The sequence below is a fragment of the Myotis myotis genome, unplaced genomic scaffold, assembly GCF_014108235.1.
Source record: "Myotis myotis isolate mMyoMyo1 unplaced genomic scaffold, mMyoMyo1.p scaffold_m19_p_2, whole genome shotgun sequence".
NCBI lineage: Eukaryota > Metazoa > Chordata > Mammalia > Chiroptera > Vespertilionidae > Myotis > Myotis myotis.
Window position 1 is genome coordinate 117,116,700 of NW_023416324.1, and position 24,931 is coordinate 117,141,630.

Sequence of the window (24,931 nt, forward strand, 5' to 3'; positions counted from 1 at the left end):
ATGGGATCAACAGGGTGGGCGGAGGGAGTAGTTATGGCTGCTCTCAGTCCTGTCCCCAGAGGCTCTGCCTCTCAGAGTCCCAGCAACCGCTGCAAACCTCAGAGAGAAAGCTGCCCTCGAGTTCTGACTGATGCCAGATAGTTCCGCTTCTCCCGTTTGAGTCTGGGTCCCTAGAGACTTGCCCAGAACTGTAGCTCAGGGCCTGAGCCTCCCTCCCAATTGAAAACGACAACCGCGCCCTCAGCCACCAGCCCGCTCCGCGCGCACCTCCGCACCTTTGTATTTTCCGCACTGCGCCTCCTCTGAGTCTCGGTATGCTGTTCTCTTTCCTTCTAGTTGAAGAATTTCCCCTCAGCCAGCATTCCTGTGGTTCTGGGTGATTTCCGTTCCGTCTTTTAGTTGTATTTTTGAAGTGGTTGTGCGAGGCAGCATTCTCCCGTGTTTACCTATGCCGCCATCTTGGTTCTCCTAATTTTATCTTTAGAGCTCTCACTGACTTTCTAATTTTTTTTAACTTGAAAATTTGGAATTGTAAAAAAAGTGGGGAGATTAATGAACTCCATATACACATTACTCAGCTTGAACAACTATCAAACTTATTTTATCTGCAAACCTACCCACTTTACCACCAATTTCATAGAATGCTAAAATAATTCCCAGATATCATACTATTCTAAGCTTAAGTATTTGAGAATGTAAGAACTTTTTAAACATAACCATTAATATTATTAACACTCCCGCAATTATTAAGAAATATCTTTTAATGTCACGGAGTACTTAGTGTTTAAATTTATTTAAGTATCTTACAAATAATTTATCCTAATTGATTTATTTGAATTAATATCTAAGATTTACTCATTGTATATTCTTGATAAATCCCTATGGCTCTTTTTAAATTTCTTTTTTAATTTTAATTTATTTGTTGATAAAATTGTGTCATTTGTCTTTTTATTCCCCATATGCAAAATTTTGATTATTTCATCCCCATGGTATCATTTAACATGCTCCTGTGTCCTATATTTTTTGTAACCTGGGTTTACATATAAAAGTTTGGTCAGATGTGGTTCAAGATTCTCTTCCAGTTTACCAGGAATTCAGTCAAAGTTAAGCCACTCCCTTGTGTAGAATAGAGAGCCCAGAAATAAAACTAGGTCTATATGGTCAAATAATATTTGACAAAGGAGGCAAAAATATACAATGAGGTAAAGACAGTCTGTTTAATAAATGGTGTTTGGAAAATTGGATACATACATTAAAAAATTAAACTACATCATCTTCTTTCACCATATACAAGAAAAAACTCAAAAGGGATTAAAGATTTAAGACCATGGATTAAGACTCAAAACTATAAAATTCATAGAAGAAAATGGCCATAAAATCTCTGATACTTCTCTTAGCAATGTTTTCTCTGATATATCTCCTTGGGCAAGAAAAACAAAAGAAAGAATCAAGAAATGGATCTACATTAAACTAAAATGTTTTTGTACAGCAAAGGAAACCATCAAAAAAATGAAAAAAAAAAACACAACTTACTGAATGGGGGAAGTTATTTGTCAATGATACATGTGAAAAATGGTTAATATTCAAAAATTATAAATAACTCAGACAACTCAACAGTAGAAAAAGAAAAACCACAAATAAAAATGGAAAGAAGACTACACACTTCAAAGAAGACATACAGGTGGTCAATACTCATATGAAATGATGCTCAACATTATTAATCATAAGAGAAATTAAGATAAAAATCACAATGAGATATCACCTCGTACCTGTCAGAATGGCTATTATTAATAAATTCACAAACAACAAGTGTTGACGAGGATATGGAGAAAAGGGAACCGTAATGCACTGTGGATGGGAATGTAGACTGGAGTAGCTGCTATGGAAGACAGTATGGAGGCTCTGCAAAAAATTAAGAATAGAGTTACCATATGACCCAGCAACTCCTCTTTGATATATTTACCCCCAAAATTTGAAACATTTATTAGCAAGGATATATGCACCATATGTCCATTGCAGCATTATGCATGGTAGCCAAGACATGGAACAACAGAAGTGGATAATGATAGATGATTGGATAAAGAAGATTCAGTACATAAATAGAATGGAATACTACTCAGCAATAAGAAAAAATGAAATACTGCCATTTGCAAAACAGGGATGACTCTTGAGAATATCGTGCTAAACAAAATAAGCCAGGCAGAAAAAGTCAAGAATTATATGATTTTACTCATATGCGGAATATAAAATCAAAAGCAACAAATGAACAAGTAAGAAAAACTAACAAACAAAAACTCATACATATAGACAACAGTATGGTGGTTAACAGAGAGAATGGGAGGTAGTAAAGAGTAAAGAGGGTCAAATATATAGTGACAGAAAAATATTTCACTTATGGTTGTGGCCACACAATACATTATACAGATCACGTGTCAGAGACTTGGACACCTGTGTGATCTTATTAACCAATTTAACCACAATAAATTAAATTTTAAAAAATAAATATATATACTAGAGGCCCAATGCACAAAATTTGTGCAAGGGGCTCGGCCCTCGCAGTCCCAGCTTCATCCAGAAGGTTGTCTGGAAGGACATCCGGAAGGTGGTTCAGCTGTCTGGTCTAATTAGCATATTATGCTATATATATATATATATATATATATATATATATATATATGAACTGCCTTATGACCTAGAAATTCCACTTCCGGGTATATATCAGAAGAAATTCAAAACAGTAATTTGAAAGAATATATTCACTGCTATGTTCATTGTAGTGTTATTTGCAATAGCCAAGATATGGAAGCAACCCAAGTGCCCAACAATAAGCAATGGCTATAAAAAGCTATGGAAACCCTGGTCAGGTGGTTCAGTTGGATGGAGCATGTTCCCATAAACCAAAAGGTTGAGGGTTTGATTCTTGGTCAGAGTACATACCTGGGTTTCAGGACAGATTCCTGGTCAGGGAGTTTATGGAGCCAACCAATTGATGTTTCTCGCTCACATTTCTCTCTCTCTCTCTCTCTCTCTCTCTCTCTCTCTCTCTCTCTCTCTCTCTCATAAACATATTGTAAGTGAGGAAAAAAAATAAAATAAAAAGTCTGTGGAATATTTCTCAGCCATAAAAAATAACCCAATAAATTCAATAAAAAAGAAAATAAACAAAAGAATGAAATCTTACCCTTTGTGACAGCTTGGATGGACCTGAACAGCATTATGCTAAGTGAAATATGACAATCAGTGAAAGAAAAATACCATGTTATTTCACTTTTATGAGGATTCTAAAGAACAACAACAACAAATAACATTGAAACAGACTCATAGACACACAGAATGAACTAATGTTTGCCAGGGGGAGAGGTATTGGGAAGCTGGGTGAAAAAGGTGAAAGGATTAAAAAATACAAATTGATGGTTACAAAATAGTCACAGAGATGTAAAGTGCAGCTGAGGGAATATAGTCAGTAATATTGCCCTAATGAAGTAGGAAGCCAGATGGATTCTGGAAATATTTGGGAGATACTTTGTAAAGTATATGTTTATCTAACCACTATGCTGTATTCCTGAAATGAATACAAAATAATATTAATGTAAACTGAAATTGAAAAATAATATTTAAAGAAAAGACTCTTAGAGATTCCAAAATGGCAGCAAGTAAGTGGAAGTTACACTGACACTTTTCCAGGACCAAACTCAAAATACAAGTAAAATACAAAAAACAAACAAACCAACAAACACCCTGAAAAATCAATTGAAGACTAGCTGGAGATATCCCTGATAACCAGGGACAGAAAATGGAGACCATATAAAAACTGGTAGGAAGTACAGAGGCACAAAAGGGCAGGCGAGGCTCCCACGGACAACAGCTGAAATTCCAGAGGGATATCTCAGCTGTGGGGATTTCCCAGTTAGAACTCTGGGGTCTAAACCCCAAACTGGGCTCCCCTGTCCAGAGGACCAGAACTGAGAAAGGTGCCAACATAACATTTGGCTGTGAAAAGCAGCAGGGTTGCAGTCTGCCAGGGAGAGATGGATGGAAATGCAGGAACCCTTTTAAAGGGCCAAAGCACAAAATGTCGTGGGAAGACACTCATTTTGTGCTCTGGCAGAAGGAGGGCAGAGAAGACTGAAGCTGTGTGAACAGAAGCCTGGATTGGGGACTCTGGGGTTAGAGCTTGAAGGGAAACCATACTGGTATCCTGCACTGAGTCATTCCCTCACACTATGGAGGATATCTTTCTCTAGCATACCTTTTCTATCCAGGCAGTTTTTGACTAGGGGGAAGGCAGTTTCCCCACCCCATGGAAAGACCTCTCACCCTACCCTGTGGTCTATAGCCTGAGGCTAATCAAGTCTGAGTGTCAATAGGATTGCAGGCAGAGATGGGTCTCTGGAGATTTAGAATCTTTGCTTGACCTAATCCCTGATCCGGGGCTAAGTAAAGTAAGTAAAGCAGACCCTGGTACACATATTGGTTCTTTCCAAAGGTACCCAGCCCCAGCAGATGGAGACACAAGCTATGGATTACTGATAGCTCCAAACTGTACTCAGGGACAGTCACAAACAGTGTCTGACATTGCCTTACACTAGAAAATGGGAGTTGTTGCAGATCTACATTATACATAGACACAAAACCAAACAGGGAGCAAAAATGGGGAGAGAGGAAAAAAAAAAAAAAAAAAACAAGCCCAAAAAGAAAGAAAAAGAGAATTCTCCAGAAGAAGAGCTAAATGAAATGTAGATAAGAAACTTATCTGATATAGAGTTTAGAATGATGATGACAAAGATACTCAACAGCAGAAGAAAAGATATAATAACAATGAGGAATGACATAGCATAATAAAGAACACAGTGGAAGGAATACACAGCAGATTAGGGGAAGCCAAGTATTAAATCAATGAATTAGAAGACAGGGTAGAAAAATTCAATCAGAGAACCAAAAAGAAAAATCAATTAAAAAACAGGAGGATAGCTTAAGGAAGCTATGGGACTACAAGAAATGTAGCAATTTTGACATAATAGGAGTTCCAGAAAAGGAAGAAAGTGAGCAAAGTATGGAGAACATGTTTGAAGAAATAATGGCAGAAAACTTTCCTAAACTCGTGAAAGAAAAAGTCACACAAATTCAAGAAGCAGAGAGTCTCAAGCAAGAAGAACCCAATGAGGCCCACGCTCAGACACAACATAATTAAAATGACAAAAATTAAATACAAAAAAGAGAATCTTCAAGGCAGTAAGAGAAAAGCAATTGGTTACCTACAAAGGAGCTCCCATGAGGCTACCTGATTTCTCATCAGAAACTCTACAGGCCAGAAGGGAATGGCAAGAAGCATTCAAGGTAATGAAAAGCAAGGAATTGAATCCAAGATTACTATATTCAGCATTGCTATCATTCAAAAGAGATGATGAAATAAAGAGCTTCCCAGCCAACAAAAGATTAAAGGACTTTATCACCACCAAACCAGCACTGTAAGAAATGCTAAAGGGACTGCTGTAATGAGAAGAATAGAGAGAGAGAAACATAGGCATGCAGAATTAAAATTGCAATAAATAAGTACCTATCAATAATAACTTTAAATGCAAATGGATTAAATGCACCAATCAAAAGATACAGGGTAGCTGAATGGATAGAAAACATGATCCAATTATATGCTGTCTACAAGAGACCCACATCAGAATAAAAGATTCACAAAGGATGAGAGTGAAGGGATGTAAAAAAAAAAAAAAAATGCCCCATGCCTATGAAAATGGAAAAAAAAAGAAAAAAGCTCAGGTAGCAAAACTCATATCTGACATAATAGACTTCAAAATGCAGGTCATAACAAGACACAATACAGGTCACAACATAATACTAAAGGGATTGATCAAAAAAGAGGATATAATGCTGGAAAACCTATATGCCCCAATATAGGAGCACATAAATATATATTAAAAAAATTCTGGAGAATTTTAAGGGAGAGATCAGCAGCAATACAGTCATAATAGGGGACTTTAACACCCTACTGACTTCACAGGATAGATGTTCCAGACAAAAAATTAATAAGGAAAGAGTGGCTCTAAATGACACACTGGATCAGATGAATTTAACTGATATCTATAGAACATTTCACCCAAAACTGCAGAATATACATTTTTCTCAAGTGCATATGGGTGATCCTCAAAGATAAACCACATGTTAGGACACAAAACAAGTCACAACAAGTTTGAGAACATTGAATAATATCAAGCATTTTCCCAGATTACAATAGAATGAAATTAGAAATCAACCACAGTATAAACACTAAAAAACATGCGAACACATGAAGGCTAAAAAGCATGTTATTAAACAACCAGAGGCCCAGTGCACAGATTCATGCACTGGTGGGGTCCCTCGGTGTGGCCTGCGGGGATCAGGTTGAAACCAGCATCCAACATCCCCCAAGAGTTGTAGTAGTGTGGGAAGTGGCAGGAGGCCAGGGAGGAGCTGGTCCCGCTCATCCCAGCCCTGCTCATCCTGGTCAGCTGAACATCTGTCCTTGTCTTCCACCACTGCCCCTTGTATCTCCTGGTCTGGCACATTCAGCTATGGAGAAGTGGGTCCCTAGGGCCGAGTTCCCATGGCCTCGCTAGGGAGGCAGACTAAGGGGCTCTGAGAAATGGGGTAAGTGCCTGAGGGGCACCTGGGGCAGACCAGAGAGTCGCAGTAGCTGCACGGCAAGGCCGCCACTTCACAAGCCATCCTGCAAGTCCTGGGGTGTCTCTGGTCTGATAGGAGGAGGCGGGTGCTAGGGACAGAGATTGTGGTCTCTTTTTTCTCTCCCTCCGTCAAACCAAAATGGTCCCAGCTGCCCAGGAATAATGCAGCCGGAAGGGTTGATGGGGGTCAGGGGTGCTGCCGAAGTGGTTCCTGGGGAGCGGTGTAATTTGGGCCGATAGCCTGACCTTCCAATGCGAACTGTAGATCAGGCCCACCTGCTGGCGATCTTTCATAGACTCAATCACCTGTTTCTTTTTTCATCTGTCCAAGTTGACTGCCCCCTGGTGGTCAGTGCGCATCATAGTGACTGGTCAACCAGTCACTTAAGCTTTTATATATATAGATGAATGGGTTACAAATAAGATCAAGAAAGAAATAAAAACCTTACTGGAAACATGAAAATGAACATACAAAACCCCAAAATCTATTGGACACAGAGAAAACAATCCTGAGAAAGAAGTTTTTAGGCTTACCTAAAAAAACAAGAAAAGTTAATAATAAACAATTTAACCCTACAAATTAAAGAATTATAAAGAGAACAAGAAAAGCCCAGAATAAGTAGAAGGAAGGAAATAATAAATATTACAGCAGAAATAAATGATATAGAGACAAAAAAAAAAGCAATATTTAAGATCTATGAAACCAAGAGCTGGTTCTTTAAAAAGTTAAACAAGAATGATGGACCATTAGCTCGACTCATCAAGAAACAAAGAGAGAGGACCCAAATAAATAAAATCATAAACAAAAGTGGTGAAGTTAACAACTGACACCAGAGAAATACAAAGGATTTTAAGAAAATACTATGAACAACTATATGCCAACATGCTGGACAATGTAGATGAAATGGAGAAATTCCCAGAAAAAGACAATGTTCCAAAACTGAATAAGGCAGAATTAGAAAACCTGAATAGACCAATAACAATTGATGACATAGAAGCAGTAATAAAAAAACAAAAACAAAAACAAAAACAAGAAACCTGCCAGCAAACAAAAGCCCTGGTTCAGACGGCTTCACAGGGGAGTTTTACCAAACATTCAAAGAAGAACTAACACCGATACTCCTCAGACTATTCCAAAAAATCCACAAGGAAGGAACACTTTCAAGCTCTTTTTATGTGACCAGCATTATCCTAATTCCAAAACCAGAGAAAGACACTAAAAAGAAAGAGAATTACAGGCCAATGTCAATGATGAAAAAAGATGCTAAAATCCCCAATAAAATGTTGGCAAATCAGATCCAACAATATATTAAAAAGATCATACACCATGACCAAGTGGGATTTATTCCAGGGATACAAGATTTGTACAATTTCACAAATCAATAAACGTGATACATCACATATACAAATTGAAAGACAAAAGTCACATAATCATATCAATTGATGCAGAAAAAGCATTTGACAAAATCCGACACTCATTTTTTTATAAAAACTCTCAGCAATTTGGAAATATAGGGATCATATCTCAACATAATAAAGGCCATATATGACAAACCTACAACCAATATTATACCCAATGGGCAAAAACTAAAACCATTTCCTCTAAGAACAGGAACAAGACAGGGATGTCCGCTTTCACCACTCTTATTCAACATCGTACTGGAATTCCTAGCCACAGCAATCAGACAAGAAGAATAAATAAAAGGCATCGAAATTGGAAAGGAGAAAGTAAAACTTTTATTATTCACAGATGGCACACTATTGTACATAGAAAACCCTAAAAACGCCATCAAAAACTACTAAGTTTAATAAATGAATTTTTCAATGTAGCAGGGAACAAATTTAACACCCAGAAATAAATAGCATTTTTATACACCAATAATGAAGTCTCAGAAAGAGAAATTAAACAAACAATTCCTTTTGCCATTGCAACAAAAAATTAAGATACTTAGGAATAAACTTTACCCAGGATGTAAAAGACTTGTACTCAGAAAACTATAGGACATTGTTAAAAGAGATGGAAGATATAAACAAGTGGATGAATATACCGTGTTCATGGATTGGTAGAATCAACATCAATAAAATGTCCATACTACCCATAGCAATCTACAGATTTAATGCAATTCCTATTAAAATGCCAAGGGCATATTTCACAGATCTATAACAAATACTCCAAAAATTTATATGGAACCAAAAAAGACCCCAAATAGCTGCACCAGCCTTGAGAAAGAAGAACAAAGTTGGAGGTATCACAATACCAAATATAACGTTATACTTCAAAGCCACTGTAATCAAAACAGCCTGGTACTGGCACAACAACAGGCATATAGATCAATGGAACAGAACAGAGACCCCAGAAATTAACCCAAGCCATTATGCTCAATTAATATTTGAAAAACGAGGTAAGAACATACAATGAGTCAAAATAGTACCTTCAATAAATGGTGTTAGGAAAATTGGTTACATGAAAAAATGAAACGACCACCAGCTTACACCATGCACAGGATTAAACTCAAAATGGATAAAAGATTTAAATGTAAGTCACGAAACCATAAAAATTCTAGAAGAAGCCATAGGTAGCAAAATCTCAGGGATCTCTTATAGTAATATGTTTAAGGATACATCTCCTAGGGCAAAGGAAACTAAGAAGAAAATAAAGAAATGGGACTACATGAAAATAAAAAGCTTCTGCACAGCAAAAGTAACCATCAACAGAATGAAAGGGGAGTGCACTCTTTGCCAATGATACATCCAATAAGAGGTTAATTTCCAAAATATATAAGGAACTCATACAACTTAACAACAGAAAAATAAGCAATCCAATTTAAAAAATGGGCAAAGGACCTAAATAGACACTTCTCAAAGCAGACATACACAGGAGACATATGAAAAAAATGCTCAAAGTCACTGGTCATCAAAGAGATGCAAATTAATGAACTAAATAAATTGAGAAACAAAATAGATGCAGACATAGAAGCATGTAACAGACTGTGGAATCTCAGAGGAAAGGCAGGGGTCCGGAGGTGGGTGGGAAGAGATCAAAGAATCTTTATGCATGTATGCATAACCCATGGACACAGACAATAGGGTGGTGATGGCCTGAGGAGAGTTGTGGGGGCAGGCAAGAAGGGGTTAATGGTGGGGAAAAGGGAACATATGTAATACTTTCAACAATAAAGATTTAATTTAGAAGAAAAGACTTTTCCCTGTAGCCCACCCTGTGCTTAAAGCTCTTCTCTCACGTCCTCAACCTCAAGCTTTGCCTAAAATGCAATCCCTTGCCTGAGAGAAACCTGGTAACATTCATAGAAGCAGCTGAGAATTGTCCTTCATTCAGCTGGCTCTGCAGAAAAGTACATAATTGTGTTCTATTAGTGGGTAAAATAGTCTTCATTATCCTAACCAATAACCATTTGGAAAATATTATTTTTGAAAATGGTAGTAATTTAGATATCAAATATATTGTTTAAATATGTTATCATTGGCCTTTTAATCTCTATTATTAAAAAATCATAAGTACTTGTTGTTGATGCCTTTTGAGGGTCCACTTTATCCTTTTAAGTCTTTTTTAAATTTTATTTTTAACCTCACATAAAGCTCTTCTGAATGTCAGTTTCCCCTGTGATTTTTCTTCTAACTCTGTTTCTCCAGGGAGCAGATTTACTTATGGATTAGATTCTCCTCCATTAAGTAAATGTTATAAATTTTTTTTGTTTGTTTATTACTAAGAAAACCTAGAGGACAGGTAACAATGGGAATGGTCTATTAACTTTCTGTCTTTCTTTTCTTTTCCTCAGTGTTCTTCAGTAGCAACTATTGACTGATATCAGCAGATCAGCCTTTGGTTTGAGACACACCCAAGTTAGAGGTGGTGTTAATACTTTTCATTTTTTTGCCTAAGAAAGTAAGAGGGTTAAAAGCACCTAAATTTAAAACTAAATGCAGCCTTTTCTCTCTCTTCTCATGATTTATTTCTAACTTATAGCAAAATTACCTTTCCTCTGGGCTATTCCTCTCTCCCTGAACTTCTGTTCTGCAAACACTTTTCATAGCTAGTCTGCATTCTATGATATTGACTATTTCTAATCTGGAATGCTCAAATAGTGGTTTTTGTTAATTTCTGTCTTGTTACAGTTCTTTTCTCAATCCAATTTTAAATTTGGTGTCTTCATACCTTCACTTTACCCCCCTGCGCCTTTTATTGCTAAGCGATCTTTGTAATTCCACGAAATGTTTAAATGAAAGGGAAAAGTTAATTTAATTTGTTTGATAGTTTGGGGGCTACTTTGACTTTAAGAAATTGGTATGTTTATTACTTTATTCCCAAATACATTTCCTTTGTTTCCAAGCTATCACCAAACAAAAATAAAAGTGAATAAAATAAAACCTGGAATACTTCTCTTTTTTTCACAACAAAACTAGATTTGGGGATTTTTAAATGTATCTAACTAAATGCCTACATATTTTTGCCTTTCTATTGTTTATATTTGCACATAAAACCTAAGCTTGCCGAAGACGGTTTGGCTCAGTGGATAGAGCATTGGCCTGCGGACTGAAGGGTCCCAGGTTCGATTCCGGTCAGGGGCGTGTACCTGGGTTGAGGGCACATCCCCAGTGGGAGATGTGTGGGAGGTAGCTGGCTGGTGTTTCTCTCTCATCAATGTTTCTGACTCTCTGTCTCTCTCCCTTCCTCTCTGTTAAAAATTGATGAAATATATTTAAAAACAAAAACAAACAAACAAAAAAAAAACCTAAGCTTAACTTTGCTCCTTTACATAACAACCTCTAAAGTCATTTATTATACATGTCTTCTGTGTCAGACACAGTGTTATGTTTTAGGAATATAGTGAGAAACAAGTTTTGTCTTTGCCAACATTGAACTCTACAAAGAGTTTACAACTGAATGAGTAACCCTTGTCTCTGTCAAGCATTCATTCCCTTCTCTTTTGCAATTAGCAAAATTTATTCCAACGGTCACTAATAGAAACTCTAAAATGTCTTCAAAGGAACATGTGCAGTTTCTTGATTTTTCATTTATATCAATTTCCTCTCAGTTCCAATTACAGGTTTTATATTGGTTGGTAGCATGTGGTACCAAGAGCCCTGAAGCATTTAAGCAAGCAGAAAGTAAAAAATACATAAAGCTGCTATGAGAAGGTCAAAAGTGAAACGCTAGATTTAGACAGCTAATAGATGTAGGTTTATTTGGAATTTGTCCCTGCAATATGTTTGCAACTTTAACAGGATTCCATATCTGTGAATTAGAATTGTATTATGTGCAATTTATATAAAGTAAGGAGTGGATATTTTATTATGTAGATTTGGACTGATAATATGTACTTCATGGGGGGATATATAACTGGGACTCCATAAGCAATGGAGAGCTGTGAGAAAGTTCTCTCCACTTTACCAGGTGCCTCAATGTTGTTCCTTCCTCCCATTCTACTTCCATGTCCACATCCAAAATTTCTCACACCAAGAATGAATCTATATAGGTGCAGAGTGAGTATCTCCTTTTTTATGACCTTCCCACACCTTTCAGAAACTTTTATAAAAATTACATTAGCGAATTGGAAGTTCAAAATGTGATCCAAAACACATTCTCAGAGCCAATTGTAGACTTCCTTTCATTACTGCAAAGGCAGTAACAATGTGCTATGAGATTTTTTCTCAATGTGTTGGTGGATTGAGGACATGGCTCTCTCTGCAGTTTTAAATTTACCAGTATTCTCTTCTGCACTCTCCTTTCTTTTTTCTTTTTGTTTTCCCTCTCTGCCAACCATTTTTAATGAAACAAATCTCCAGAAAATCATAAAATTACAGAAAATTGTAACTAGGTAAGACCTGAGAGATCATATATTCCATTTTATTCATTTTAGAGATGGAATTGAGATTCATTTTTTAATAATTTGACAGATATTGTGATCTAAAAAACAGTATTCTAAGAAACATAAATGCTGTTAGAAGGAGAGTTTCCCAGACAGAATGATATTTTGGAAGAGTAATATTTTGCATAGTCTGCAAGTTCCTGCAGGTAATTAGACAGATGGTTCCTTGATTAATCTCTAAGTCAGTTCAGGTTTCCTCTCTTTAAAAGGGGGTGTAACTCAGCCAGAAGAAAAGATGAAATACTGCCATTTGCGACAACATGAATGGATCCTCAGACTATCATGCTAAGCGAAATAAGTCATACAGAAAAAGTAAAGAACCTTATGATTTCACTCATATGTGGGATATAAAACTGAAAACAATAAGTGAGCAAATAAAAAAAACACCTCTTAGACATAAACAACAGTATGGTGGCTACTAGAGGGAACAGGGGTGGTGCTAGTTAAAGGTAATGGGAGTCAAATACAAGATTTGACTGTGGGTCTTGTGCACACAATGCAATATACAGAGCATGTATCATAGAATTGTACACTTGAAACCTATATAATTTTATTACCCAGTATCACCCCAATAAATTTAATTTTTAAAATTAAGGAGACGATAAAGGGATGGGGAGATTTTGTACACAGTTAAAAAACATAGATGAGGAATATAGAATCCCTTTTCAATAAGATTGTGTTTAACTTCTATCTATTAGATGAGAGATTGCTTACATGATGTCATATATATTATATATATAATATATTACTTTATCTGTAATAATATATCTACACAGTGTGATTGGCAAGTACAATGTTTGTTGATTATACGTGTAAATAATACATTTAAATGTTTTTATTGGTGTATATACATATGTGTTAATTTGTAAAAAAAAAAATGAATTTACCTATTATGTGAATTCCATCTCATTCTAACTACATTTGCCTATTTAGAGGTTTAGATGGGGGAAAATATGATTATCAATAACTAAAAGGAAAAGAGAAAGTAAAGGGAAGACAAAATGTTATGCGCTAACCATGGGCCAGGCACTGAACCAGTGGCTTTAGATATATCTTAATTAATCTCTAAAATAGCATCAATAGGTTGGTATTTCTTCATATTAGAGATAAAAAACTTAAGGTTTTAGAGAAGTGAAGTGTCTCCTTCTGGGTCACATAGATGGCAAGTTGCAGATTATGGGTCATTGCTAAAGTAAAATTGACGGTAAAGAAAAAAAAAAAAACTAGCCAAAAGTAAAAGTGTTTACTATTCCTAAGTATTTTACATATATTAATCCATTTTATCATCACAAAACCCAATGGGGTTAATGTTGTTATCACTGTGTTATAGATAGGAAAACTGAAGCCACTAGGAACTTCCATAACTTGCTGAAGTGCACACAGGTGGGAAGCAACACATCCAGGATGCAAAGCCAGGCGGACTCTGTACGTGCTGTCATTTACCTAATGCTCTCCAAAATAGGAACCCTTTATTTCTCACCATGGTCAACCTTCTGAAAAATTGATTGGAGCACAAATCTTGCTAAATTATCAATCACATATAGTGCTAATATCAAGACACAATAATCAAAACAGACTGATGCTTAAATGGCTTACAACAATATGTACAGGTATTTTCTTCTCCTACCATTACAAATATCCTAAATGTTTGCCTTAAATGAGAAGTAATTTTATGAGAGAGATAGGAAAGAATCATGTTCACAGTTTGCATCTCATTTTAGATGAAAATAATCCTAAATATTATCCTAGATAATAATAGACAAACATGGTAATTGACCGTACCTTTGCTACGCCTCCCAGTGGCTAATCGGCGAGATATGCAAATTAACCGCTGACAAAGATGGCGGTTAATTTGCATACATAGGCGCGAAGTGGTGCTGTGAAGACTGAAGGTGGCTCTAGCCGGAGCAGCAAAGACTGAAGGTGGCTCCGGTCGGAGCGAAGGCCTGGGTCCTGGGTGCCGGAGGAAAACCGGTGCCGGCAGCCAGGGGAAGGGAAGGCCTATTGCACGAATCTTTTTGTGCAACAGGCTTCTAGTATTTTATAAATAATTACTGACATGTTTTGGAAAGGCCTGATGTTTATCTTTTCTGATGTTTATCTTCTTTCTCATTTTTCTTATATTTTTATCACTCAAGGGGTCTTAATTTATTTCTATATTGGCAAAGATACATTGGCATAAGGTTTAGAATACAGAGAAATTATTTAATGTTAAATGGAATATATAACACTGTATTAGTTATATATTAACAAACAGGTTTCTGCAATAGAAACCAGAAACAACAATGTTGCATAAAAGAATTTGGAGAAGGCAGTCCACAAGGGGCACAGAAGTTCCAACATGAACCCAGGTTTAGTCTGTATTTCTGCTCCAAGATGTCCACTTGGGACTGACTCATGACTTTCACATTCCAGAAAAAATGAAAAAAGAAGATAGGAAAGGGAAGAGGGATGCTCCTTTCACCTGGGTTAAGTCTCTTAAAGAAGCCTTCCTGGAAGTTCCACACAACATTTTTCATTTATATATTATTTAAAAAACTTTTTTCTTAAATATTTGCTGTTGAAAGTATTACATATGTCCCCTTTTTTCCACCATTGACCCTTCCTAGTCTGCCTCTGCCCCCTGCCCCAGCCATCAACTGTGTCTGTGGATTATGCATATATGCATACATATTCTTTGGTTGATCTCCTCCCACCCACCCACCCTGTTATTGCCTAGAAATTAGTCACCTGGCAAAACCTAGCTGTAAAGGGAATGGTAAAGTAGTCTTTTATTTAAGGTTGTATGATGGTTTGACATCTTCAGATTTCATATTTGTTAAAAAAAACAAATATAGGGTGTCCCAAAAAATGTTTACATACTTTGAATAATTATAAAGGCAGTGTTTATTAAACTATATTTCATTTTCAAAATTGAGCTATCAGATGTTAAAGTATGTATGCAGTTTTTTTGTGGGAGACACCCTGCATATTCTATGGTGATGGCATCAATCCACCTCTTAGCTAAATACTGTTTTTTAAATTAAACAAACATAATACGTTATCATGTTTCCTGAAATTCAAAAAGATCAATTGTCTTATAAAGTAAAATAAAAATAATGAACTTAATTTCCCTAGTGCATATTGTTGAATAAGCACTTACTGAATTTTTAATTACAAGCTAAAGTCGGTCCTTGTCCTTGTTCATAGGGATCAAAGAGGAATAACAGTTTATCCTTCTCTTAAAAACTTACAATTTGATGAAGAACAAACACATAAAATTGTCATATTGCACAATGTTAAATATATGTGAGAAGTTACAGCTCTACAAAGAAGGAATAACTGAGTTGTAAATTAATGGTGGACATGAGAAGGGATTGGGAAAGCTCCCTAGAGATGAAATTTGATCTGGACTCAGAAAGCTGAGTAGGATTCCACTGTAAATCAAGAAAAGAACAACCCAGACAGAAGTAATAGGTTTCCAAAACCATATTGCATATGTATTTATGTTCAACATATAACGCTAGTTTGATGCTTGAAAACATGAGTTAAATGTATGGCCAGAAATCAAAGGATCTAAATCAAGGTCATCAAACTACAACCCATTGCTAAATCTTACCTGTGCCATGGTTTTGGTAAATGAAGTCTTACTGGAACATAGCCACAATCCTTGTTTATATATCTACTAGAGGTTCGGTGGACAAAATCTGTGCACTCGTGGGGCGGGGCCCTCAGCCTGGCTGTGCCCTCTCACAGTCTGGGAGCCCCACAATCAATTACCCCACAGAGGGAAGCCCCTCCCACCCAGCTGGGGCTCCACCATGGATCACCCACACAGAGCAAGGCCTTGACCACCTGCTACAGCCTGCCGGTCGGTGGCCTGGGCCTCCCTCTTTGTGGCAATTGTGGAGCTCTTCAATTGATCACCCTGAGGGCCGGTGGCCTGGGCCTCCCTCTGCGGGGTGATCATGGAGTGATGGCAAGGCCCCCGACCAATTGCATTGCACCCACCTTGGCTGGCTTGGTGCCAGTGGGTGTCATAGCGTGGTTATCCAGATGGTTGTTCTGCTGTTCAGCCATTCAGTTGATTTTCATATTATGCTTTTATTATTATAGACTAGAAGCCCGGTGCACAAAAATTTGTGCACTGGTGGTGGCGGGGGGTCCCTCAGCCCAACCTGTGCCCTCTCACAGTCTGGGACCCCTCAGGAGATAACCACCTGCTGGCTTAGGCCCGCTCCTCTGGTGGCAGATGGCACTCCCAATCCCATGGTGTCTGCCCCATCTCTCCTGGTTGCAGATGGCAGGCCCAGATCTTGAGCTGGGTGGGGCGGCTGCTCAGATAGTGCTGCCGCCCGCCCCACCCCACACATGACAGGCCCAGATCCCGGGCTGGGGCGGGCAGCTGCTGGGGATCTCGCTGATGCCCACCCCGCCCCACACATGGCAGGCCAGGATCTCGCACTGGGGCAGCCAGCATCTAGGGATCGCACTGCCGCCAGCCCCAGGCAGGGTGGCGCAGTGGGATTTGCCTGCCGTATGCAAATTAACTGCCATCTTTGTTGGCGGTTAATTTGCATATCATGCTGATTAGCCAATGGGAGGTGTAGCAAAGGTATGGTCAATTACCATGTTTGTCTATTATTAGATAGGATGGCTGCTTGTACACTATAACAGCTGACTTAAGTAATTGAAGCAGAGACTGTATGTCATCCATAAAGATGACAATAGTTACTACTGGCACTTTATATAAAAAGTTTGCTGACCCTGATCTACATTAAAGACATTTTGCACAGGTATAAATTATGATCTGATTATTTTAGGAATAAATTAAATGTAGGATGCCAAACATTCTCAAATTCCCTGGCTGCAACCACAAAGCAAAATAAGATGGTAAATTAAATATGGATAAATACAGTACAGTCAGGGAATAAATATAATAAAACAACTTGACATCTCAAAAGAAACAACCACCACTGTAGCCTCTATGAAAATGGCAAATGTCCCAGATTTTACTCTTTTTTTTTTCACTTTTTTGTACCAGGGAAGCTGCATGTTATGATATTAATAACTGCCATAATGGCAAATATGGATTTAATTCACTTATTAGAAAATTATAGGACAGAAACAAAAATAGAGAGAGAAAGAATGTAAAGGAAGCAAGTTGTAAATATGTGTTTCCATTCAAGACTCTTTTTTCTCCTTGTGGTTAATACCTTTGACCTGGATCAATCCTTCCATTTTCATAGGGTTCTGATACATTGATGCACTTGACAGGATCAATACAATTTGAATGGAGGAGGGAAAAAAATCAAGAAACTTATATCCCTCAAATAAGTAGGTCAGCCCAAAAGCATAAGAACAGACTCAGAGGACTGATTCAAATAGGGTTCCTTTATCCCTTGGAATCACAATATAAATATATCTTTAGCCCCTTTCCATGTCAGGTGACAACAGGGAAACTGAACATAATTGCTTCTTTGTCTCTTTATATGTTTGTTCTGATCAGGTCTTGATGAACTGAATCACTGATCAGCAGCACGTCTGAAGGATTTATGGTAATATAAGAAATAGATTGGGGTAATACAAAAAACGTTTGAATTGAGAATCAGGGTGCTTATGTTAACTGAGTTTTGTCACTGAAAAGAATCTTGAAAGTCATTGAGTTCAACATCACATTGTTCTGCAGGAAACCCAGGTCCAGAAAGATAACTTGCTCTAGTGTTAGTCAAGGCCTAATTGGACCTTGGTGACTTCAATCCTCTTCAACACCTGCTTTTTTAAGTAAAGCTGACATAAATCAAACAATGCTAAGAAAATTCTACATTACAGAATCTTTTAAAATAAATAAATGAATCCTATTAAATTAAAAAAAAGGTCTTTTTTATTTTTGGCTTTGGGGTTCAGAATGTGACTTTCAGATTTGGACGGGTCTATCGCTTTGTATGAGTGAGTCCCACTATACTAGACAAAACATTGCATTCTGTCTTTTCCTTTTGTCTTCTGATTTTAAGGGGACACAAATGGGGAAAGCCAGGTTTACAAACAGACATATCTTAGTCCAAATTAGAAAACTTTCACTTACCAACTCAATATCCTGTTTAAGATAAATTTCTCAAGTGCTCGCTTCGGTAACACATATACTAAAATTGTAAAAATACAGAGAAGAATAGCATGGCTCCTGTGCAAGGATGACACACAAACTCATGAAGCGTTCCATATTTTCAAGGAAAAAAAGAAAAAAGATAAATTTCTCAAACTCTGCCAGCCACCATTTCCTTTTTGGGAACACAGCAATAATATACCTACATATTTGGGAATTGTTTTGAGTGTTTTAGTAAACTGCTTATAGACAATCACTATGCTCAATACACAATAAATGCTAGAGAGATGGAAGCTTAATTTATATTTTTCCCTTGTCTTCTTTGTCTGCATTTCCTCTTTGATAGTGAACTTTAAAAATATCCAGTCTTTCTATATAATCATCACTTTATATAGAGTTATTATAAATATGGCACACGTCGTTTTTAATTCTTTATTTATAAAGTAGGAAAAATGATCAATTCTTATAAGCCACTTGGTACTATAATTTTTACTTTCACTATATCAGCATTTGAAGTTAGGTATTTTGACTGAAGTGATCAATTTAGTATGTACCAATAAAAAGTTCCAACTTGATTTTCCTTTTAAAGAATTTTGTTTAATTTCTCATACGAACTACAGAAATTGACCAGTTTTGTCATAATTCAGACACAGCTCTAAGGATGGCATTTTACCCTGTGGATTGCATATTAAAAATGTTTTCCCTCAGTATCCAGTATGGTTATAGGTCCCTCCTTACCTCCAACAGTTGGTGTGTACCCAGGGTGTGTAAAGTCATTTCAGTATTGGCTCAGTTACAACAGAGAGTAATTAGATTAGTAAATCTATTCTCTCCAACTCATTGTGTGTATTCAGGAGACAAATGGAATTTTTCTTATAATTACCCAACGTTTGGGGATTATTCACACCACTGCTTATTTTCTACTCCAGCTGGTGGTCCATGAGTCTATTGCTCTCTTCCTATTTAATGAAATATGGATCAGAAGGCAGAATCAAGGCAATATTTTTTAAAAATTAAATTAATTTTGGAAAGTGAAATTTCAAGTTTAAAAATATAATCAGATAAGCTCTTTTAAGCTCTTTCCTTGTCCATAAAAGAAATCTAAAAATATGGAGAGTTATACAGTTTTTTCAAGTGCAGAAGTAACAAGCAAAAAGTCACCAGGATACCAATAACCCTGAAGAACTATATGTTTCAACAGATGATTTACTTTTGTGGTATATTGAACGAAGATTGTAGTGAGTGCCCTATCGCCATTTAGCTGGGGCAATTAATTTACCTATGCTACATTCACTTTACTAATTATTAATATACTAGTGGCTCAGTAGACAAAATTCATGCATTGGGGGGGGTGGGTGTCCCTGAGCCCGGCCTGCACCCTCTCCAATCTGGGACCCCTCGGGGATGTCTGACTGCCAGTTTAGGCCCAATGTGAGATGAGGCCTAAACTGGCAGTCGGACATCCCTCTTGTAATCCAGGACCGCTGGCTCCTAACCACTCACCTGCCTGCCAGCCTGATTGCCCCTAACCACTCTGCCTGCCAGCCTGATCAACTCCAATGGCACCCCGCCCCCCTGGCAGCCTGATCATCCCTAACTGCCTACCCTTGCCGGCCTGCTCACCCCCACCTGCCCCCCTTTGCCGGCCTGCTTGCCCCCCACTGCCTGCCCTGCCAGCCTGCTCACCCCCAATTGCCCTCCCCTGCTGGCCTGATCTCCCCTAACCACCTCTGCCTCAGCCCCACCACCATGGTTTTGTCTGGAAGAATGTTCAGAAGGTCTCCCAGAAGGTCTCCTGGTCTAATTAGCATATTAACCTTTTATTAGTATAGATGTAAAGCTAGTGAATTGCAATAATTGGTTACTCTTGCTATTAATGTCTGTCTCCTCTTTTTATTCTGATACAAGCTAAATTAAATAATTTCCAAAGAAAGCTAGAGGTCAGATCCCCATTACTTTTCTCTCTCAGATGACAGAAGTAAAACTAAGGTGCCAATTCCTAGAGTTTGTGTCTCCATCTTCATTTCTCTTATGTAATTATCAATTTATCCTTCTACCTTTATCTCTTTTTTTCTATCTTTCTCACTCTCCCTCCACTCTCTCTCTTTCTCTCTGCCTTTCTCTTTCTCTTTCTCTCTCTCTTATTCTGGATCTAGCCTACAGCTAGTATTACTAATGTAATAATATAGTCTCGCTCTATTTTATAAAGGACCAACTTCAAGCACCCAAAGTTTTTTTAGCCTCTACATAACTCCAGTAGATAATACACTATACTCTACCATAATTGCATCCTGGTGTGTGTTTGTGTGTGTGTGTGTGTGTATGTGTGTATGTGAGATACCTCTCTAAAGGAGAAAACTGAATGCTTAATTATTTTATTTCTATAGGTGATTCTGGATGATTACCAATTTCTTTTTTTTTTGCTTGATTTGATTAATGTTTTTTTTTAATCTTTATTGTTGAAGGTATTACATATGTCTCCCTTGTCCCCCATTGACCCCTTCTAGCCCGCCCCCTCCCCCAGGACTTCACCACCTTATTGTCTGTGTCCATGGGTTATTCATATATGCATACAAGATCTTTGGTTGACCTCTTCCTTCCCACCTCCCCATCCCTGCCTTTCCTCTGAGTTTCATAATGGTGATACCTATCAATTTCTTAAAGCCAGTGTTTAAATTATTTTCTCACGTTTTTCCCCCATTTTTTTCTCTTTTTCCCAATCTTTTGATAGTTGAGCTCTCCCTAAATTGTCTGCCTTTTCCTGTGTTCCTTCTGGGAATATCCCCCAAGGGTACTGAACTCGTTGTTTTAGACATGAAGAAACAATACTAGAGAAATTCAGTGGCTTGCCTGAAGTCACACAGAGAGTTTGTGTCAGCCACCTGTCCTCTCTACAGGTGCATCTCAGGCTTCTGTGGTCTAGCCATTGCCTCTCCTCTATAGAGCTCCATTGCCATCATTTTCCACTCTCCAGCACATTATCCATTCCTGTGTTTTCCACATTCTCTCATCATCTTACCTGTTTTTCTGACCTTGATGCTTTCTCTAGGTTGTTTATTTCTAAATCTATTTTTCTTGTGAAATGAAGAATGTCTTTATATAGTAACCATCTGATAAAGGAATAAATAACCTTAATAAGAAATGATGGCAATGCTAAGTAGAAAATGCTATGGTTATCAGTAAAGAGTCTAAAAATACTAGTATATGATGGGTGATTACAATGATTACATTTAGTATGGGGAAAAATAGGCAAATAGCAAAGAAATAGAGTCAGATGCAGTGTTGTTTACCAGTAAGGGAAAATCTGAAAAACACTGACTGCAAGCCTATGAATGAAAATGGGGAGAACATTTTTAGTGAATATGGTGTGTGTGTGTGTGTGTGTGTTCACCTGGCAAAAGAAAATCTTAGAAAAATATGAAGAAAATATAAAAGTCATGCCCAGGTTTAAAAAGTCTTGCTAATAGAATTTAGTTTTTAAAATATAAAAAACACAAAGAAATTTCAGAAATTTATTACAAGGAATGCCAATGGAACCTTTGGATTCATATATAAACCCTCTTAGTGTTGAGTTTGACGTGGCCACAGGAGACAATGGGGATCTGCATATATTTAAAAAACATAAGGTGCAAAGTGCCCTGCATTTGAAAACATATACTTAGGAACAGTGATACAATTATTTTTTCAAGGGAACACAGATTAAATGTCATGGAAACTACCCTACTGCTGTAAAACTGATGTTGCTGAAATGACAGATAACTTTCCAAGGCAGGCATTTGACATATGCCCTATGGGTCACTTGAAACTAGATATTTAGACAGATTAGAAAGTCTGTGATAGATAATACATGATTTCAGGTGATTTGTAAAGTATCCAGGTATTTGCCATAACTATCTGGGTTAACGTACAAATACCTATAATTTAGAGATTATGGGACACTTTTCAGTGCAATTAAATTATTTCAATCTGTTTAGGACTGTTATCCTGTATAATAAAACCCTAATATGCAAATCGACTGAATGGTGGAAGGACCAGCCACTATGAAGCACACTGATCACCAGGAGGCAGACGCTCAACACAGGAGCTGGCCCCTGGTGATCAGTGCGCTCCCACTCGGGGAGCACCACTGAAACAGAAGTCGGGCTCACAGCTGGTGAGTGCCATGGCTATGGCGGGAGCCTCTCCTGCCTCCGCTGCAGGCAGGTGGTAAGGAGTGAGCGATGCTGGACTGCAAGAGGGCATAAGCTTGGCTGAGGGACACCCCCCCAGTGCACAATATTTCATGCACCAGGCCTCTAGTTAATTTAAAAAAAACAAGTGGATTTCTCTTGTCCTACTAATGTTTCACTTAGTTTATGATATGTTAAAACAATTTGCATATTGAAAATTGAACACTGTCACCCAATTATTTTCATTATTGATGAGATGTCATTTGCCTCACTTTTCAAAATGTAGCACTTTGAAATTACCAGGCTGTCTAGCTGATGGTTTTCATGCAATCCTATGACCTTCTTATTTCTAACAAATTATTAAAATTGGATAAATCAATCACTTAATTTCTACTATTCCAGTTTAGTTCAGCCAGGTATCCATATAAACCAATTTATAATGAGAAAAGCAGCAGAATTTGAAGGAAAAAGGGAAAAATGAGCTGGAAGGCAGAGAGAAAAACATATTTCTCTCATAACAGATGCCAAGGTGTAATCATGAACTGTTATTTTGTTTTTACAAGTCTGTCTCTGCTAGACTATAAACTCCTTAAAGGCAGTAAGATTAACCATTTTATTTTAACACCCAGTACTAACAGATAGAAGGCATTCAAGAAATGAGTGAAGGAAAAAGATGAGAGTCAGGAATAGATATTTCTGAAAGAAACAAAAATATTTGGTATGGCCTTTAATTTTTTTTAAAATCCATGATTTTAAGGTGAATGAGAGTTTTCATGGTTTTATTTTTAAAATTTATTTATTCTAAATGGTTCATAAAATAAGTCTAAAAAGACATTGGACGTGTCTGAAATTTGTGTCTGAAAATTTAATGAATAAGCCCTTTAAAAAATGGGTTACCTTAGGCTTAGAGACAAGAAGTTAGCACTGTTTTAATATGCATTTACTATGTAAATAATTCATCATTTTTCTTTTCTCTTTTAAAATGAAAAAAATCTTTTATTTCAGAATCCCACTTTTCTGTGTCACAATGTTTGCTCAACCCATGTGGGCAAATAGTGATGTTATATTAAGGAAGCGGCTCAAAGGGGGTGTTTAATTTCTCTTATCATTTCCAGACAGACTGTAATTAGAATTAGCCAGGGTTTTACTTAATTTTGAAGGAGTTCTTGTGAACAGCTTTCATATCCTCAGTATAATTAACATTGGATCACTCCCATTAGTGTTTTTAAGCACTTAAATTGTGCCATTATGGTCACAGCTAAAGTTGCCATTAAAGGACAATTGCTATTTATTATGCTCATAAAGTAGACACTTTAAATATGTATACAGAAAGGTTCCATTTAGAAAGCAGGCATAGACAGTGCATTAGTTGTGGCACCTTTAGGCTGAAAGGGCTGTCTCAAATTGATCCCTTTCTTGTTCTGTTAAGTAGGCAGTGGGGAAGTAAAAAAATTGGAGACAAATCATTTTTAATCAGAGTTTTTAATTAGCTTTCTTTATAGACTCATAAAATGTTGGTGCTAGGACAAACCTACAAAATTGTGGAATCCTGCCTTCTCATTTTACACATGAGAGACACTGAGACAGGAGTCTAAGTGTCAATCTCAAGGTTATGGAAGCATTAGTGAATTTAGGATTAGAAGTCAGATCATAAAACTGGCAGTTCTCATGCCATTTCACCAGACATTACTGAATTAATTTACCTTTAGATTTCCTTTTCTTTTGTTCATGGCTAATGATTGACACTCTAATTAGATTTAGCTTTGTTGACTAGCAAGGTGTATTGAGTTTCATTTACAAGATACTTTAGCTGATTTCAGGGTCAACCATCTCATGTAGATATTAAAGAGGGTTTGTTTATAGATATTTGCTGATTATACATGGTTTTGCTATAATTTGGTTTCATTTTTTTTCTCAAGGTTTTTTTTTTTAGTAGAGCCTACAGAAATATCCTTTGTGCCATTGGTCTTTGTCATTAAACAGAGAAGAACTCTACTAAATTTTAGTTTTTCTACAAGTCACATTACACATTCAGTTTGTTATTTCATAGGTTAATTTCTTTTCCATTCCAGAGTGAGTGGGAGATATATTTTATTCAGTGGGATTGTTGGAACTCAA

General features: G+C 37.1%; 1 protein-coding gene and 1 non-coding gene across 11 annotated transcripts in view; both read left to right on the forward strand.

Moving 5' to 3' along the window:
- ROBO2 (roundabout guidance receptor 2) overlaps window positions 1-24,931 on the forward strand; it is a 1,562,785-nt gene that overhangs the window by 215,509 nt on the left and 1,322,345 nt on the right. The gene's annotated exons all lie outside the window — the stretch shown is intronic.
- On the forward strand, window positions 18,661-18,767 carry LOC118677830. Its single transcript, XR_004974556.1, has one exon. It is a non-coding gene; the product is annotated as a U6 spliceosomal RNA (small nuclear RNA).